At 40.9% G+C, this 18,831-nt stretch overlaps 2 protein-coding genes across 7 annotated transcripts in view; both read left to right on the top strand.

Moving 5' to 3' along the window:
- LOC115256613 (uncharacterized) overlaps positions 1-18,831 on the top strand; it is a 289,353-nt gene that overhangs the window by 135,669 nt on the left and 134,853 nt on the right. The window lies entirely within an intron of this gene.
- The window catches only part of LOC109424595 (uncharacterized), a 54,809-nt gene continuing 46,403 nt past the window's right edge, over positions 10,426-18,831 (top strand). For 2 of the 5 annotated variants that reach the window (XM_062844543.1, XM_062844541.1), the window contains exon 1: positions 13,899-15,187. The gene's annotated coding sequence lies outside the window, so the exon portion shown is untranslated. Of the gene's footprint in view, positions 11,286-13,898; positions 15,188-18,831 lie in introns of those variants that run through there. The other 3 variants (XM_029855100.2, XM_019699765.3, XM_062844542.1) reach the window with 3 other exon arrangements.

The following is an 18,831-nucleotide window of genomic DNA, read 5'->3' as shown; positions in this document are numbered from 1 at the left end:
AGAAGAACTTCCCTAGTAGAATTCCTGGAGGTACCAGAGTGAGATTTTTTAAAGGAGTTATAAGAGAAATTGCTGGAAGAATCTCAGCTGGAGTTGCTTGAGGAATTCTAGCCACAATTGCCGGAGGAAGGCCAATATAACCTCCTGGAGGAACTCCATGAGAAATTTCTGGAAGAATCTCTGAAGGAATTCTTAGAAGAATCACCGGAGAAATTGCTGGATCAATCTCTGCAGACATTTCTTGTATGGACAACACCATCAGAAAGCAGAATCCTAAGGAAAGTTTATTGAAGAAATATCGGGAGGAATCCATAAAGGAGGCAAAGAGAAATCATTGAATAAATGTAGAAGTCTGTTCATTGTTCTTACCAATATCCAAAGCGCCAACAAGTACAACAGTTGTATAAGTAATTATAGGTTTGCTTATGTTTTGTTTAACCCTTTGTGGACGGATGGGTCGTATTTGCCCAGCCAAGAAAATCGACCATCACAAACGTGTTCTAGGCAAGCGAGGTTGCATCCAGAGAGATGAAAATGCCGTCTCCAAAGGGTAAATGTGCCATCAATAAATATTGGAATTATTGTGTGAAGTTTTAAATTTTAGGTGCCAGTCAAGGAAAAATTCTAGGGGGTGCCAAATTTGTTCTAGGGGGTGCCAGGCACCCCTGGAACCCCCCCTAGCTACGCCAATGTGTCCAGGGGAGCCGAAGTTGAGCCATTTGTATGAAAATTTCACTTTTTTGCACTTCGTCGCGAAAGGGTTATGCATCTTTGCCTCATCTAGATACCCTATCTAAATCCTGATCTGAATACTTTATTTCTAAACCTAGATCCATCTCTTTTTTTATCTAAGTATTCCACATCTTGGTATTCTACACTTGATTCTACATCCGATTCCTCATCAATAATCTCTTCCTCGCATGAACAGTTCACTTTCCGATAGAGACGCATATTCGACGGATCAAAGATACCTTTAAGGTGAATATATAACGAAGCCACAATTCCAATTTTCAAAAGCACAAACCTGAAGAACCGAAGATTGGTTTGCGCTGAAAAGTTGATCGATTGGTCACCACCAGCAGGTCACCAATCGATCAACTTTTCAGCGCAATCCGTCTTTTGATTCCTCAGATTTGTGCTCTTGAAAATTCGAGATGTGGCTTCGTTATATATTCACCTTAAACCGTCTTCTGGACACCTGCTAGTTTATTTCTTTCACCCACAATATTCACTTTACGCAGCATAACAAAAACTCATTTATCATAGTTCGTGTTTCTTGGGCAGCGTCGATCAAACTTACCTTACCGGTCAGACTAAGGCCTGAGTGTCCCGAGGAGTCGTCTCCATTCGACTCGGTCCATGGCTGTGCGTCTCCAGTTCCGCACTCTGCAAATCTTCCTCCACTTCATCGACCCACCTAGCTCGCTGCGCATCACGTCTTCTTGTACCGGTCGAACAGCTCTCGAGAACCATCTCAATCGGGTTGCTATCCAAAATCCTGATGACGACACCGTATCCTCCCGTTTTTCGCGGCGTGGATGATGGTTGGTTCTCTCAGTAGCTGATGCAGCTCGTGGTTCATTCACATTATCCAAGTCCTATCTTCCATCTGCACACCGCCGTAGATGGTACGCAGTACACCTTCTGTTCGAAAAGTTCAAGGGCGCGTTGGACCTCTGCACGTAAATTCTATATTCCATGACCATCGAGGACTACCTGTCTAATAAGCGTTTTGCAGCTGGTTAACTTCGTGTTACGGCGAACTAAGTTCGATCGTAGAGTTCTGTGGCGTACAAAGTAAGCTCGATTTCCTGCCACAATGTGCCTCTGAATATCTCTGCTGGTGTCGGTGTCGGCGATTACAAGTGAGTCCAAAGGTACACGAATTATTCAACTGCCTCGATTTCATTACCATCGATAAAAATTCGGGGTGGCAAACGCAGTGATTCCTCCCTAGAGCTCGCCATCATCGTCTCAAGTTTAGATATTATAGCTCGATCTATATCATCAGCGATACCAAGCAGCTGAACAGACTTCGTGAAAATCGTTCCACTCGTGTTTATCCCCGCTCTCCTTCACCTGGCGGATGGCGAACATCTGGTCCGTTGTAGCGCGTTCACCCATGAATCAAGCCTGTTATTGCCCCACAAACTCTCTTCCAATCGGTGATGGACGGCGGCATAAAATTTGAGAGCTTATCATGTGGGTAGTTGAAACGATTCTCTTTGAGCCAGGTATTTATGCTCGGTCCCAGACGGGGACCTGCCAAAGCCCCAAGCTGCTGGTCTTGAGCCGACGGCTGCTTCCGGGGTGGGCGCTCAACGCCTCTTTTCTTTACCTGGATCTCAGGGTCGTTGAGGTGGTCTTGGAGAATTTCTGGGGTATTATAGTGGTGAAAAGGCGGACATTACAAGCGAAATGGGCAAAGGAAAACAAGATTTTCTGCAAGGGACAGTAAATTACAGCTGTGGTTCAGAGGACCATACAATATTTCAGGTATTCACAGAGTTTTGTGGTTATGTACTTTTTTATTGTGTTATTTTAACAAGGGGGTTTTGGTTTGAGCTCACCGGTACGTTGCGGCCGTTGCTGCTACGATGATCGTCCGGTCCTGTAGACGCTGGGGCTTACTTGCACATTCTTCTTCTTCTTCTCCGATGTTTCTTCTTCCACTGCATCGACTTCTTCTTTGTTTTCGATTCAGGTTGCCCTCACAATTAGCCAGAGGACATCTTTCACCACATAATCACAAGGGGGGGGGGGGTGCTTTGACGGTTATTGGCCGTTATAGCGTAGAGCCGTAGTTCCGGGTCCGAGAAGTGGTACTTTGCGCGCACAATCTTCGTGCGTGGTCTTCGAGCGAGTTGCACCTCATAAGGACCGACACCAACAGACTTGACGTAACACCACATTTCAAGATACGGTCGGTCATCACGAAACTCTTCGATCGATTGTTCTTTTGCATCACGTACTCGCTCGGGATCAGTTGTACGTTATGGTCAAATGTGCCTAACTCGGCCAGCACTTACAATGTGATGACTCATCATCCGAAGGTGCACTTTGCTGGCCGTCCGTGATGCGACACAACATTGACCCGTACAGGTGAACTTTAACGAAAGTTTTTATTTAAAATGGTATTTCAGCTATTGGGTTCTTTGTTCACCATTGCACTTTCAGGTTTTGAAAGCACTCGCGGAACTTCAATCAGCAAGACTCAACCGTCACTTCCTTCACTTCTTCGGACCAAAATTACAAGAGAGCTTCCCAGATTCCGCCATGTCATTTTATAGTCTTCCCAGAAAGCCCCAGGGGAGAGGGGGAGTCCTCCCACCCCGCAGCTTGACTTGCTATTCAAGAATAGTCTATTTTACGAAACGACAACAGTGTTGATATTGATATTAACACTCACGGGCTTGGGCGCAACCTCCTGTCAAATTTTCATTCATGAAATGAGCGATCAGCTGATCCGAAACGTCTCGTAAAATGGCTCATTGCATATCATGGCTTTTGTCACAGAACAGATAGGCATCTTAGAGCAAATTGAAAATTCCATTCACGTATGTGGTAAATGTTGTCAATCATTGCGGAATAAAATGATTTTTTCTTGCTTGGAATTCACAGTGCATGATTTCGTCTAAAATGATAAGCACGGCTAGTCTAAAATCGTTTGACGTTTCGGTGGAACTTGCCTATTTATGAGCGCACTGAAAAAAATTGACACGACCGATTCATGTGCTTGCCTTATGGACTGATCCATAAACGTCAACGTTAGTCAGATGCATTTGACACATGTTTTTTTTTCGTTTTTATTTATGTGTATTTTAACATAACGCTAATTCTACATAAATCTGACACCATTGTTTTTCCATTGAATTAAATGTAAGTCACAGCAGCATTCGTTTCTTTGCTGACGCCTTTGGTAGATTCTTGTTCGTACCAAAGAATCCAGCTCAGGGTGCGCAAAGGTTCGACGAAGTTCGGCTACTAAATGTCTCCAGCTGACTAGTCGTCCGGACGACCGCATGGTCATGTACCAATTTAGCGCCGGACCGGTAAAAAGGTGAAACGCAGAGTCGAACAATTCTGCCTCAGAGGTACGTTCCGCTAGGGCTAGTTGAGAAACCAATACCAGGAACTCGTTCAATTTGAGCCCTTGATCCGTGCCCGCATATTTATCTAATTTCCATTTGGCCACTGGTAACGAATTGTGACCATAATGGTTTCTCACATTGTCCACAGGCAACGAGTATTGCTGTGGCGGATGCATTCCAGCTGTCCCTGGTATGTGACCAGCTGGGCCCATCTGGGGATATTCGTACCCTCGACCGATCACAGAGTGTGAAACGGGGGCCTGAACCGAGACGAAGGGCACATTATATTGGGTTGATGGCATCCAGTTACTATAATTTGCGCCACTGTCGGTAGGAACAGCCGACGCAACCGTAGTCGCGTGAAACATCTGGTTGCCCTCTGGTGCTGAATAGAACAGTGACGGTCTCTGTTCTCGTGGCACATAGGAGGCCGAACTCTCCGAGGATGCAACTCTAGGAACAGAACTACATGAAGTAGCAGTTGTGTGAAAACCTATTCTTGGAAATGTAGCTAAATTCGGAACAGCTGAAGTGAATGCTAGGGAGCCGTATCCCGAGCTGACTTCGATAGCCCTTGAAGGCTTGAGAACAGTACCCGTATAGGTCGTAGTACTACCCATTATTGTAAGATTAGCCCTAGTCGTGACTGGCAAGGTCTGACTTCGTTCTATATTATCCGTTGGCTTAGTGTGAGCATCCCTAAATTCCCGAAGCAGGCAGAGTTCTTGTTCTAATTGCGTTAAAGCTCTTCTGACTGCCCCTTCACCCGTATTCCCTGGATTCTCCGAGTCTAACAACCCCAATCTAAACAAGGCATTTATTACCACACTGTCATCCTCAGTGGTCCTAGTCGACGCTGAAGTATGAGTTACTGTGGGGACGGTCGATGGTACCGTCACTTTTCCAGTCAAGGGTTCTCCTTCGGTGAAGAGATTGTTCAAATCACCATCTTCCACACCTTCGGTAGACATCGAACGTTTACCGTAGAAAAACCGATTAAGTCTCGCCAAGACCGCTTCCTGTAGCCTACCAACTTCGACACTGTCCTCTGAACCCACATGCTCCTGTAATAAGCTCAGGCGGTTGCCTATGTGCAGCAGTCTGGATTGACATCTCGGTGGCACTCCTTTGGAAGAAATCATGATAGTTTCCTCAATTTCGTTAAACTTTGCTACGCAGATTTGAAATTCCAATTCCGGGTGTTGTTTGATAGTCCTAACCGGGATCTCACTAGTTTTCTCGACCTTCAGTGTCTCTCTCAGAGCTCTTCGCTTTCTTGAAATGGACTCCTTATTATTGAAAACTATATCCCTAATCTCTAGTTCATAGTCTACTTCATCCTCGTTTAGGTGATCAACTCTAAGGTCGTAATAGTGCTGCTTTAACTTCTCCATTACTAAATCTATCACGCCAGCAGCCATTTTAGATTTTTAATAAAGAGAAAAGCTATAAAGTATCAACTAATTTAACGTATTTAAACTTAATAGAACCAACTAATCTAATTATTTTTTCAATTCAATTCAATTCATTTAAATGTTACTTTCAATTCACTTATTCCTATCTGTACAAAAACTTATTTACAAAATCCACTTTTTTAATAATCAATTCACTTTATGCTGATATAGAAATCCAGATATCTTTATCGTAGTATTTTACCGAATATCTGCTTAGAAAGGATCAAACGGAGTTTTATGTAGCCTCAATGAACACCACGCTTACGTAACACCACGATACATTTCACCATAGAGAGATGGATAGTGGGTCTCCCGGAGCAAGTAGGCAAAAATAAATTCTGAAAAGATTTATTTTTGTTTTAGTTGGATCGCCGCCCTCTCTTTGGGGTGCTCTATTCCCTACCTCTCTCGCTCTCGCCTTCTCGCTCTCTTCCTCTCTCGTCTCGTTTCCGGTGCACCACTGATGACAACCATGACGACTCATAATTGATGTATGTAACGCCGAGGGGTTAGTATTTTATGGTTTCATTATTTATGTACACGGAAAGTATTTACTCTTGAATTTTTAACTTACTTATTTATAGAATTAATATTTTATGTTAAATTTTACAATTGTTTTTGTGTGCCATGGAAAACTCTACTCCTATTTATTTAAATTTAATCCCAAAGCTACTATTAAGGTTTTTAATGACTGATGTCAAGAAAAAGAAGATCTATCCCTAGCCTCGCAAAACAAAACCCTAGACACCCTGCATTGACCTGGACATTTGTTCCCAAGCATTTGGTAACAACTACTAAGCGTAAAATAAACATAATTCAAACACAAAATTGTGGAGATCAACATTTATTATACACTTAGACATTTAAATAAATAATATAAATACAGGGTGTTAGGTTCCTGAGTGCAAACTTTTTAAAGGGTGTTAGAGGACCATAAATGGAGAAAAAATTGTTCTACGCATATGTTCAAATCTTAATCGTTACGTAGTTATTGAACTTCCCATGTTTTTGACTCTTATTGCCTTAACTGGCTATAATATGAAAATGGTTCAACTTATCGAAGTTTTTTGACCCTTATTCGAAAAATTATTGAGTTTCCTATCAAATGGCATCTTTGAATCGATTGGTTTAGTTAAATAACTAAGTTTTCTAGAGCAAATAGCTCAAAAGTAGTGTGTTTTAATTTATTTTTGTCAATTATCTTTGAAAAAATGCGTAATAAATTAAAATTCTTTCTTAGGCAAAGTTGTGGCCCCTGTTCCACTCTACAATTCGTTCTTTGACATCAAACTTCTATCTCTTATCGTTTTGTTGCAATTTTGATTTTAACATCGCATTTCAGATCATAAATTTGCAACTGTCATGGAAAGCACTTTTTTGCGCATTGTGCCGCACATTCAAATCCAAATTGCAAGAAAACTATAAGAGCTAGAAGTTTGGTGTCAAAGAACGAATTGTAGAGTGTAACAGGGGCCACACTTTGCCAAATAAAGAATTTTAATTTAATACGCATGTTTAAAAGATAATTGACAATAACCAATAAAAATACACTATTTTTAGCTATTTTGCTCTAGAAAACTTAGTTATTTAACTCAACCAATCGATTCAAAGATGCCATTTGATATAAAATTCAATAATCTTTCGAATAAGAGTAAAAAAAACTGCGATAAGTTTGACCATTTTAATGTTACAGCCAGTTAAGGCAATAAGAGTAAAAAACATGGGAAGTTCAATAACTACGTAACGGTTGAGATTTGACCATATGCGTAGAACAATTTTTGTCACCATTTATGGTCCTCTATCACCCTTTAAAAAGTTTGCACTCAGGAACCTAACACCCTGTATACAATATTTGATAAAAAAAAACAATAACAATAACATGCTCTGAACCAACAGCTAGCCTTTCCACCACACAATACATTGTTACCCAAACGGTTGGTAATACTTATGACACACATGTGATACAAGAACCATTGTACAATTGCGCTTGAAATGAGTGCCATACTGAAAATTCTCTCAGTTCAAGTCAGTCTTGTTAAAATTTTCTTGACACTGCGTACCGTTGTACAGGAATCACACTCGTATCACATGTCTGTCCGGGGTATAACATAGTGTGATCGCGCGGTAGTTCCCGCAAGTATCCTATCACGTGATTGTATATTGGTACTCTGCAGCACTCTCATGATCCCACGAACCATTCTGGAACATGTCATTCACATCTAAATGACTTCGATTTATTTCGCATGTTGTGCAACACATTTGTTTACCATACCATGCTCATGCTGAGTACGCGCGTCACACCACACTCCAAGCCATAAAATACACAATTCCTTTTCCCACTCGTAGCACTGACCTAACTCAACGGCGCATTCGTTTGTGTACGTCTACTTAGTAGTATGGTAAACGCCCCCTTTTCTCGGTTATCTTTCCTATCCTTTGATTGGCCATTAATGGCCAACAATTGTTGCAGTCGTATGCATCGATTGGCTATTGATATTTATGCTGTGTCAGCCTTCTCCTGCAGTGCTGGATTGAGCAGTATGTTGGATCTGAATTAGTTTCCAAATAAAAGAACTGTTGATAACCTTCAACGATCAAGAACAGTGTTCGTGAATCAGATGCCCAAAAATAGCAGCTGACGCTTGCCGCTGTCTGTGGGGCATAGTTAACATGTTTCCTCAAGATGTATTCTATTATCATATTTGGATGATGAAGCGGAAATATTTTTCGTAATTGTTCCAAGGAAAACTTTGGTTCGAATTAGGATCCATTATCTACGAAGCAGAGCACAATATTCACCACCGAGTTATGGAATATGGCATGTGTGTGCAAGTCAAATATGTGCCATAATATATGTCAAATAGATTGAGTGAGGAGTGAATCGTACACGTTGTAGATGTGTGTTTTCTTTAAGCGCGTGCGATGCTGAGATTTTTGAATGTTATTTTTATTTCTTTCTCAATTGCCCCCCGATTACTCATCGGGAATTCTCTAGGGGATTCTGGTGTGAAACGCACCAGTTGCGCCCCAGAAAAAAATAACACCTTATTCTGCGAGTTATTTTAACTATAGCTACGCCTACACTGAAGGGCCAAAATCGCAATCTAGCGGAACTAAATTAATTATGACAAAACGAAGCATTTCCGACACATGGTGTCTTCGACAAAGTTGTTTGACATCAGCAGAGGCATCTATTGCTAAGAACATAGTAGTTCGCAACTCGTCCGCATAGGTGGCGCCACCATCTACCTTCTTTGTTTTACGTCCTAGAGACTTGGCGTCTTCGGCAAAAATGTTTATTTTGGCAAAATATACAACTCTTTTTCAGACGTCAAAATTCCACAGCCTACTGTTTTCGAGTTATTTAAACAATAAAAACCAATCAATGAAAAAACAGTTTTTTAAGCTAATTTTGACATTTTTACCAGAAACCATGAGAGTTTAATTTTTTTTTTTCCAGTTCCGAAGCAACGATCAACCGAGCCGGTTGGTCTTCGGGCTCAGACAAGAAATCAAAGTTAAAATTAACTTATTACAAGAACTTAAACACTACAAAACCTAATAAAAACAATAAACTATTTAAACAAAAATCATTTTAAAACATCCACCGATCCAAAGATTGGTGCATAAAGACGAATTTCGTCAAAAACATCTAAAATAATTTGGTTAAAATCGCACATTCAAATCGGCTGGTCGTCAGCCGAACTGACAGAACACGTTACGACAAGACTTGGCAGTATAGTCTTTCAGTAGACTGGACAACCTTGAGGAAAAAGAAGAAGAAGAATTTTTTTTTCCCAATGCATATGTGTCAAACAAAACACATTGTTTGGGAATATGTTGAATATTATCATTTAAAATTAAAAATAAAAATACAAATTCGAAAAAACAGTGTGAATTTCATGCCTTAATATCTCAAAGGCATGAAAAAATCGCAACTTCAAATTTTCAGCAAATACGAAGCAATACTAGGTGATCATACTGCCAAAATTTTGGAGAGGTATTTTTTGGTGTTTTTGAGATGATAGCTTTTAAGTAACAGTATAAATATAAGTAGTGCCAGCATGTAACTTTTTACTGTTACACATTAGATAGTTTATGTCTTTGAAAAAGTTGTTCATTTTGACTAAATAAACAACTCTTTCTTAGACGTCAAAATTCCACGGCCTACTGTTTTCGAATTATTGCATATAAACTAGATTATATTGACAAAAAATGACTATAAAACACATTTTGATGCAATAGTATGAACTATTTCTATTGTTTTTACTTTTACGATACATAGTAGGTCTTTATTTTTTAAATAACTTGAAAACAATGGACTGTGGAATTTTGACGTCTGAGAAAGAGTTGTTTATTTTGCCAAAATAAACATTTTTGTCGAAGACGCGAAGTCTCTAGGATGTAAAACAAAGAAGTTAGATGGTGACGCCACCTATGCGGACGAGTTGCGAACTACTATGTTCTTAGCAATAGATGCCTCTGCTGATGTCAAACAACTTTGTCGAAGACACCATGTGTCGGAAATGCTTCGTTTTGTCATAATTAATTTAGTTCCGCTAGATTGCGATTTTGGCCCTGGCTACGCCAGTGCTCCAGTTGATTGGCTCGGGAAGAGCCACCCGGTGTTAAACTTGATTCCTTACTTTCCATCTGCGAACTGATGAAGTATAAATTTGATGCAGAATAATTACTTGGTCATTGCTTGTTCTATTTTCTTGTACAGAACTCACGAAGTGGACACTAGCCATTAATATGGTTCAAAAAGATGGATTTTAAGTGCGTGCTTTCCTAATAATTCAAGAAAAGGAAATTAGGAAAGTATTGCATTTATATTGTTTAAATTAATCAAGTTATGCACCCTAAGCTTATAGTTGTTCAAACAACTGTACAAGGAAGGCGGGTTACATCATCAAAACATTCGGTCGGGAAAATTACATCAGAACCGTGCTTATTGGTTATCTTCATTTGTCCTAATAGTTGATTAAAGGCAAATTGCTGAAGTCCGGCAAGTGATCATACCTTACAACCACAGAGAAACAGACGTCACACTCTAAACGCCTCCCATCGATAACCTTTTTAACGAATGATTCAAATATTCAGTAGTAGGTCGATTGACCACTCGCGGCGCTGGTGTCGTTTTTGCTCCTGTTTGATGTTTGCTCACTATCGCCATCTAGTGGCGGCCAGGCCAAACACAGTACGTTTAGCATTGGGCGATTACGTTTTCGTTACGATGTTTTTTTAATCAAATTTGTTAGTTTTACGTGTTACGTCTGTTTCTCTATGTTACAACGTTTTACCAGACTGACGTGGTTGGAAAGCACGGAGTTGCATTTTGCCTCGACTTGCCATTTCACCTCATATACCACTGTCTAGTCTGTATGTCTATCTGGTAATATGCGGCCGGCCAGTAGTGGTTCATGGTCAATCGTATCTGACGCGAAGCGTGTCAGTTTTGTGAAGATTTTGGCGAAGAACGGTCGTTCGATGCGTGTGGATTGTTTCGCTCGAGTTCAGTGAATTTAGTCGTTTGGCCACTGAGTAGGATATCTGTGAAATAACCGAAATTGTACAAGTGAGCATACGGGATACCATATTGTTAAGTTGGTGTTAATCATTCTAATGCATTAAAAAAAAAAAACAACAAAATCGGCCTTGCAGCTTCTGGTTCCAGACTCGACAGGACCAACAGGACCAAAGCGTTCGGCCATCTTCAGGAACATATCGCATTTGAATGGTGAGTATGGATTCCTTGAACATAACGGGCAGGAACGGGGGCCGTTAAGGACAAACGTCTTGAAATCCTGCTTCAACAGTGCATCAGAGCTTCAGACGCACAAATCGCAAGAAACAAGCTACAAACAGCAGTGCATTTTATTATTCTGTTCTTGCCCCCTTGTAATCAGCTTCAAATAAGAAGTTCAGGTGCGCTGATTATGTTTACGAAGAGATTTGTGCGCTCGAAATCGTGAGTAGGTGCCAAAGTCGGCTTTTTTTTAACAAAAACGTGAGAACTTTGCAAAAGTAGAGCCACCACGATGTTGCCACTTGTGTTGTCATTTCAAATGACCGTTAAATTCCTTGCACAGTTTTGGAATCGGACTTGAATGTCTGTTCTCTGTGACACAGGGAAGACTCTTTCCCAGGGTTTCCTTCCGGAATTTCTCTAGGACTTCTCTGGGACTTCCTTCTTAACCCTAAAAGGGATACATGGGGTCCATTGGACCCCAGGCGCCTTTCAGAGCTCGGATGAGCTCGGAGAGCTCAAAGGATGGAACACACTCAGCGAGGTGACGAAACTGAGGCCATGAAGGTATCCGTTTTAGGGTTAAATTCCTTCAGACATTTCATTTTGAATACACTCCAGCGATTCGTCCAGGAATTTCTTCAGGTGAATTCCAGTTTTTTTTTTCCAGGAATTCAATTATTTGAGAGTTTAACGAAAAAATCGTTGACTTTGGTGTATAAAGCTTAAACAATGTATTTTTAAGTCAACTATGCATCTATTTATGAACCGTTTAGTGCTTCTAGATTCGAGATAATCGCGTTTAATTTCCGCTCACATTATGCAATTAAAAAAATATTTTTTTTTATCCCCGCATGGTGTGTAACCACAGAGAACAGACGTCTATATTCACTTTCTGGCTTGTGTAAAACTTTGTAACGGTCATTTCAAAGTGTGTGGTTATGCTCCCGTTGCGCGGCGCTAGTGTTCCACACGGTCAGAAAATTCACTCATTTTCGAGCTAAAGTGGGACAACTCAAAATTGAGTAAATTTTTTCCCAGCGATAGCGCTGGCCCAAGTGCGAAAATCTCATCAGTTCAAGCCGTATAATATTCTTGATGATGCGAAGAATATTATACGGCTTAAACCAGTTGGATTTTTGCACTTGGGCCAGCGCTATCGCAGGAAATGCAATTTACTCATTTTTTGAGCTGTTCCAGTTTAGCTCAGTTTTGTGTGAATCTTACTCATTTTAGAGTAACATTTTCTTAGCGTGCATCACTTGCATTGTTGTGTTGTCATATTTGTTTCCAGTGCTCGTCGTTTTTGGCCGTTTAGCGCTCGTGTCGCTTTGTGGGCTAGTGTATTTTAACGATGAACACTGCCATCATGGAGTCAAATCAACTTTATATGTGGGGTAGTCTCCGTTGGTGGCGTTGAGGTACACTTAAATCCTTTACACACGATTTCGACGTATTTTTGTTCGAGCTTAAACGTCTGTTCTCTGTGGTGTAACCCCTTAACACTTCCTTTGGTAACTGCACACTTCTGATCTTGGTACCACTTTATGCCAAATATGGAGCGGCGGAAATTCTGACGGAGCGAATGGCGTGATGAATTGGAACCACAGAGAACAGACGTCTATCTTCGCTTTCTGCCTTGTGTAAAACTTTGTAACGGTCATATTAGAGTATGTGGTTATGCTCCCGTTGCGCGGCGCTAGCGTCCCATCACTTACATTGTTGTGTTGTCAAATTTGTTTCCAGTGCTCGCCGTTTTTGGCCGTTTGGCGCTCGTGTCGCTTTGTGGGCTAGTGTATTTTAACGATGAACACTGCCATCGTGAGGTCAAATCGACTTTATAAGTGGGGCAGTCTCCGTTGGTGGCGTTGAGGGTCACCTAAATCCTTTACACACGATTTTGACGTATTTTTGTTCGAGCTTAAATGTCTGTTATCTGTGCCGTCAATGTCGCTACTGAGCTTGTTTTTTCTTTACACAAGATTTTCAAGCAATTTTGTTCGAGCATGTTCGTCTGTTCTCTGTGCTTAGAGTTAAATGTATTATAAAATTGTGACCATACACTATTATTCCAACAATACATTATCGAGATTCAGATTTTCTCCAAATCCATGCGTCGAACTTTTACCCTTTTACTTTGGAAGTGGTATGCTGTTTATCGCACTTGATGATCTGCATAGCGCACCACATTCCACCCAAATGAGATCCCGCGCATGAATATGGGGAAAAGCGATTTTCTCCCGCACCGAATTTCGGGTTTTACCGAAATTGATCATTTTTGTCAGACGACATCAATAAGATTGGTTTTTATTACTCTTCATTCTATCGCTCGTGTTATGTGTAGTGGTAGCACACGATTGTATAGAGGTAATCACGTTCAAAAGTATGCGTGCCTTTTTTGTAGATGTAGTTGTGAAACTGCGAGGAAAATATTTGCACTCTTGCCCCGGACGTTAGTTTTATCATTATTTACCCGTTTTACCCAAATCGATTGGGTAATATTTGCATATGCGATCTGAGTAGCCTTTCAATCGGCGTGCACTTTTGTGTGAGGAAAAACTTGCGCTAGTGTTCGTGTGTTGAAATGTCACTTATCTCTATAGCAAAATAAGCTGACATGCCGGCGGCCCCAACGAAATAAACGTAGGTACACCAATATATATTCAATCACATCTCTGACCACATGTAAGAATATGATTTGCTTGTTTCACGGAACTCGTGAGTGCTTTAGACTGTGAGTGCAATGGAGGATCAAAGTATACGATTATCAATGTTGGTCGAGCCCCTCGGTTCGGTGCGTGTCAAACTTTCTCTCAATTTCCCTCTCTCTGATCGCAGCTGTCCGTCGGAGGGTGTGTGCTGTTGTGTAGTTCTTGAGTTTTATTTATACTTCTTTGTTGCTGAAATATAAATGCCTGTTTGGCGCGTGATTGGATCAGTTTTGCGCAGACTGCTTTGGAGAGCAGACGCTTGTTGCATAGCAGAAACAAAGCAAGTTAGTAAATTAAGCCGGTTAATCATTGAATAGTATCAGGTGGTTTGCCGTTTATAAGGAATTTCCCAGCCCATCTCGATGTCTTTGGAATCTTTTGCGTTAATCTCTTGAGCATTTCTTCCCCGATGGCAGCATGCAGTTTTGAAGATAATCGAACCAGAAATTTCTTTACAGAATTTGCTCAACACGAAGCTGGACTTATAAGCCCAGTTTCGTGTTCAAAGGGAAACTCTCAAGAAATTTTTCGACCGATTCCTGGCAAAAACTTTCTACAGCGACAGCCATTTGACTTGTCATTTCTTCGCCACTGGGTACTGCAATCGAATAAAACGGTTTCATGGACAATTTAGGCAAGGAATGCATCAAGACAGATCGAGAATTTTCTTCTGAAGTGCAAACAGTTCTTTCAGCGGTTAAAAAAAACTCAATGTAATTGGCATTTAAAGTTGTGGAATGTGGAAGTGTGGCAAACTGTTGAGTTCCGCAGTATAATTAAAAGAAAACATCAGCAATTTCACAATGCTTTTACTGTTTGATTGATTTTCGTAACTTTTCCACACCAAACCGTGCAAAAACTGTGTTAATGGTTGTTCTATGGCAGGAACAGTATGTATGGCGATTTGCATCTTAACTTAAGTCTCCAGACGTGGAAGAGAAAATATATTTAGTTTCGACAGCATGGTGGTCAACTTACAGGCAGCCAGTTATCATTATCGGCTAATATTTCATTTGCATTTGTATAATGATTGTACTGGCATACATAGTACATGTTGCAAATAAATTCGAATAAATTGATTAACGTTATCCTTTTCTTCCTTAGATTATTTTGCAGCGGAGTCGATACAGCCTGGGGCAGTGAGATCATCATTATCAAAGAGGAATTCCTAACACACTGACCGTAAGTATTTCTCAATGATGTCATAGATATACTAAAATTCAGAGGTATTGACCATATTCTGTGTCAGCTCTCGGTAATTAGTATAGCCTTGGAACTTTTTTTACTATCCGCGCAAGATTGAAACGCGTTATAATTTAAATCTAAGATTTCTCTGCTCATTTTCGCTCATCATTGCCGATGCGTTAGAAACAATGACGATGGCACTAGATGATGAGTCACAAGCTCGGAATTTCAATGTCGCTGTTCGGTGCGTGTTGAACTTTGGTTCAACTGTTATGATTCTCGGTTGCCGGAAATGAAATAAAACTCTCTCGATCCGATTTGCAGGGAGAATATAATTTCCCTGTTAGAGGATATTCAAAAATTCAAGTTATACATTTGTTCAACTACTTAGTTTTAGCAGTGCAATTTGATTTGTATAATTGATAAATTAAAATTCATATAAAAATGCATTTGAGTGAATCGCGTAGAGGATACTGAGAACCCCTGTTGGAAATTGCATTCTGATATGGATTCGGTCTATAGATATAAGTGAACTGACGCTTTCACTTACGTTTAACGTTGAACCATTCGTCATTGAAATCATCGTCATCATCAAACATTTGAAAGCAGTTTTTTCGTTCAAATCAACCGGTTTTGAAACGAAAATGGATTCACTGTATTCCACATGAGTAATAGAATACAGTGAATACATTTTCGTGGTCATTGTTTTGGTTTAGAACGAAAAAACTGCTTTTCAATTTCCGAAAAATGATGACGGATGCTTGAGCCTTAATGCTTTCGCTTGCCTTCCGATTACGGTTTTAGCAACTGCGCTACTGGCCTACGGATCACTAATCGTGTGGGTCGGGACACTCTTAGAGGGCTATTCAGTCAGCCTCTACACGCCCAATTTTGGGTACACAAACCTTGCCACAAACTGCATTAACAAACGTGCGAATCTGCTATCTTTGCTGACAAGAGCATGCATCCTATAGAGTAATTTATAAATGTAGTGCAGATGTTATTGTAGGCAAAATCTCCTTACCAGTTGAGATATTTCAGCTTAAAGGCACACACTAGTAATTTATGCAATCTTTGTAAATCTATTAAGGCAGTTAATGCAAAATAACTAGTTTTAATCTAGGGGCAGGACAGATAAAGTGAGAGCAACTCTGTTATCGAAGTGTTGTTCAGAATTCCTCTGGATAGCTCTAGATCACTCTGGTTTTCCCGAAGTGCTGCCTGATAGCAGTGAAAAATTGAGCAGTCTTGATTGGTTTTTCGGGCCCGTATGAAGTTGATCACCAATATTAACTTCTTTTCCCGATCAGCCTAGATAGCTGTGTAGTGTCGGTAGCGGTTAGTTCAACTGGCTAAGAATAGCACTACGGACCGCCTGTTCCAGTGGTAGGAATCCACTAATCAGGTGACCCCTAATTCATGGTGTTATGCGGCTTCACCGTGCCTAGGAATGAATGGTTAGGGGGGTCTTATAAAAACCTAATCGCAAACGGAGCCGGTGGAGTACCAGGGCACCCTCCACAGTATTTGCCCTTACTGTGTTAACCGGAGCAATAGCGCGGTGGACCTTGTGTTTCTCCGAGACAATCAGCTGCCCTTCTTCAATCTCATACTTGAGGCTGAATAAGGGCGGGATTATGAAGATGTTATTAATTAGTTTAAATTTTCACCTATATGGTTTCGCATTATGCGTTTTACACAGTGTATTCTGTGCATCCTCGCCTTTGGCGCACTCAAATTGATCTGGCTTTATTGTTGCTGTTCTTTTTTGTGCTCTGATTGTTAAGAGTTTAATCTTGCCTAGTTTGGGTAGTGGCAACGGTTAGGATAGCTCAGATCAATCTTCAGCACAAAACAACAGCAACGATCAATCTTTGTAGACTTATGCAAAATGGTTCAGCCCAAGTGGCGTTAGTCCAAGAACCTTACTTTCGTAAGGGGAATTTCTATCTAGGAAACCTTGTGAATCCGGTGTTTGCTACTTTCAGTAAAAATGAAATGGCAAACTCACGTGTCATGCCTCGAGCATGTGTGCTTGTCAAAAACGCAATCGTTGCTACACTCATCTCTGAACTAACTACCAGAAATGTATGTGCTATCACAATAGATGTATCAGTTGGAAACCTCTACAGGAAATACGTTTCAAGTAAGTCATTGCATACTGCACTTCAAAAGGCCTTCCGCTAATTGTTGGTAGTGATGCTAATGCTCACCATATAATCTGGGGCAGCTCAGACATCAATTTGAGAGGTTCCAGTTTGATGGAATACTTAAGTAGTACAGGTCTTGGATTACTTAACATAGGCAACCGCCCAACCTTCATGGTATCTGCTAGAGAGGAAGTGTTAGACATAACGCTTTGCTCTAGCAGAATTAGTCATGAGCTGACCAATTGGCATGTGTCAGATGAAGAATCTTTATCTGACCATCGTTACATCTTGTCTGAACATGTGAATGTTACGTCGCAAACTTTGCGTTTCATGAATCCCCGGTCAACCAACTGGGATCTCTTTACCGATTTGGTTGCAGCCAAATTTCATGGATACTCACCATCAATTGACACTCCAAGTGATTTAGATGATGCCGTTGATACTACAACGGCCTTCATCATGGAAGCTTTTGAAGAAGCCTGCCCTCTGCGGTCTGTGAAGACCACAAGAGGAACCCCTTGGTGGAACTCCGATCTGGCGAAGCTCAGGAAACAATGTAGAAAGAGTTGGAACAGACGACGTTCGGCTGGATCGGAGGCTTTCAGGTCGGCTCGCAAGGCCTACCAGAAAGCTCTTCGGTCTGCTGAACGATCCGGCTGGAAAAACCTTTGTACAAATGTTTCCAGTCTGAGTGAAGCCAGTCGATTGAACAAAATCCTTGCAAAATCTAAGGATTTTCAAATGAACGAACTCGTTTGCCAAATGGTGATTTCACTTCCTCTGATGAGGAAGTTTTGGAATGTTTATTCAGTACACACTTCCCCGGATGTGTGGATATTACATCTTCGGATGAACCTGATGTCTTTTCTTGTAGTTATGATTCTTTAGCTTCGGCTCGGAGTATCATAACTTTAGAATCGATTGAATGGGCACTTAATAGCTTTGCTCCTTTCAAATCTCCTGGGGCAGATGGGATTTATCCTATTTTGCTTCAGAAGGGATTTGATCATTTCAAACATGTATGTATGTATGTATGTATGTAGGTAGCCACCATCCTAGCTTGAGTCTTGCTCTGCATGCAGTTCCACTTAACAGTAAAGATCAATTTCATTACCACCCTGACTGCAACATACCACTGTATGAAGGGCCAAAGGGGGTGTGGCGGACCCGTAAGTAGAGTCACTTACGCGAAATCCGCGGGTTTATAAGAATCTCCTTCCAACAGTATGATCCAACAGGGTGAATAATGAAATTTACATTGCTTGTCAAGCTTTCTACGGGATGGTTTGTCACAAGAAGGGCGCGTCAAATCCATTGCAACTGTTGGGATAGAAGAACCCATCTACAAGGATGTTATAGTATCTTCTCACCACACTCCGGCTGGCAATCCACTCCGTCGTACAGTTTCAACTTCAATGATGCCCTGATGCACCCTCCCAACCCCATAATATTATAGTTATCTGGTTATATAATGATTTAAATATAATATTT

The sequence above is a fragment of the Aedes albopictus genome, chromosome 1 (genome assembly GCF_035046485.1).
Source record: "Aedes albopictus strain Foshan chromosome 1, AalbF5, whole genome shotgun sequence".
Classification (NCBI taxonomy): domain Eukaryota; kingdom Metazoa; phylum Arthropoda; class Insecta; order Diptera; family Culicidae; genus Aedes; species Aedes albopictus.
The sequence above is the reverse complement of the archived record's forward strand: the minus strand, read 5'-3'. Positions and strand labels throughout refer to the sequence as shown.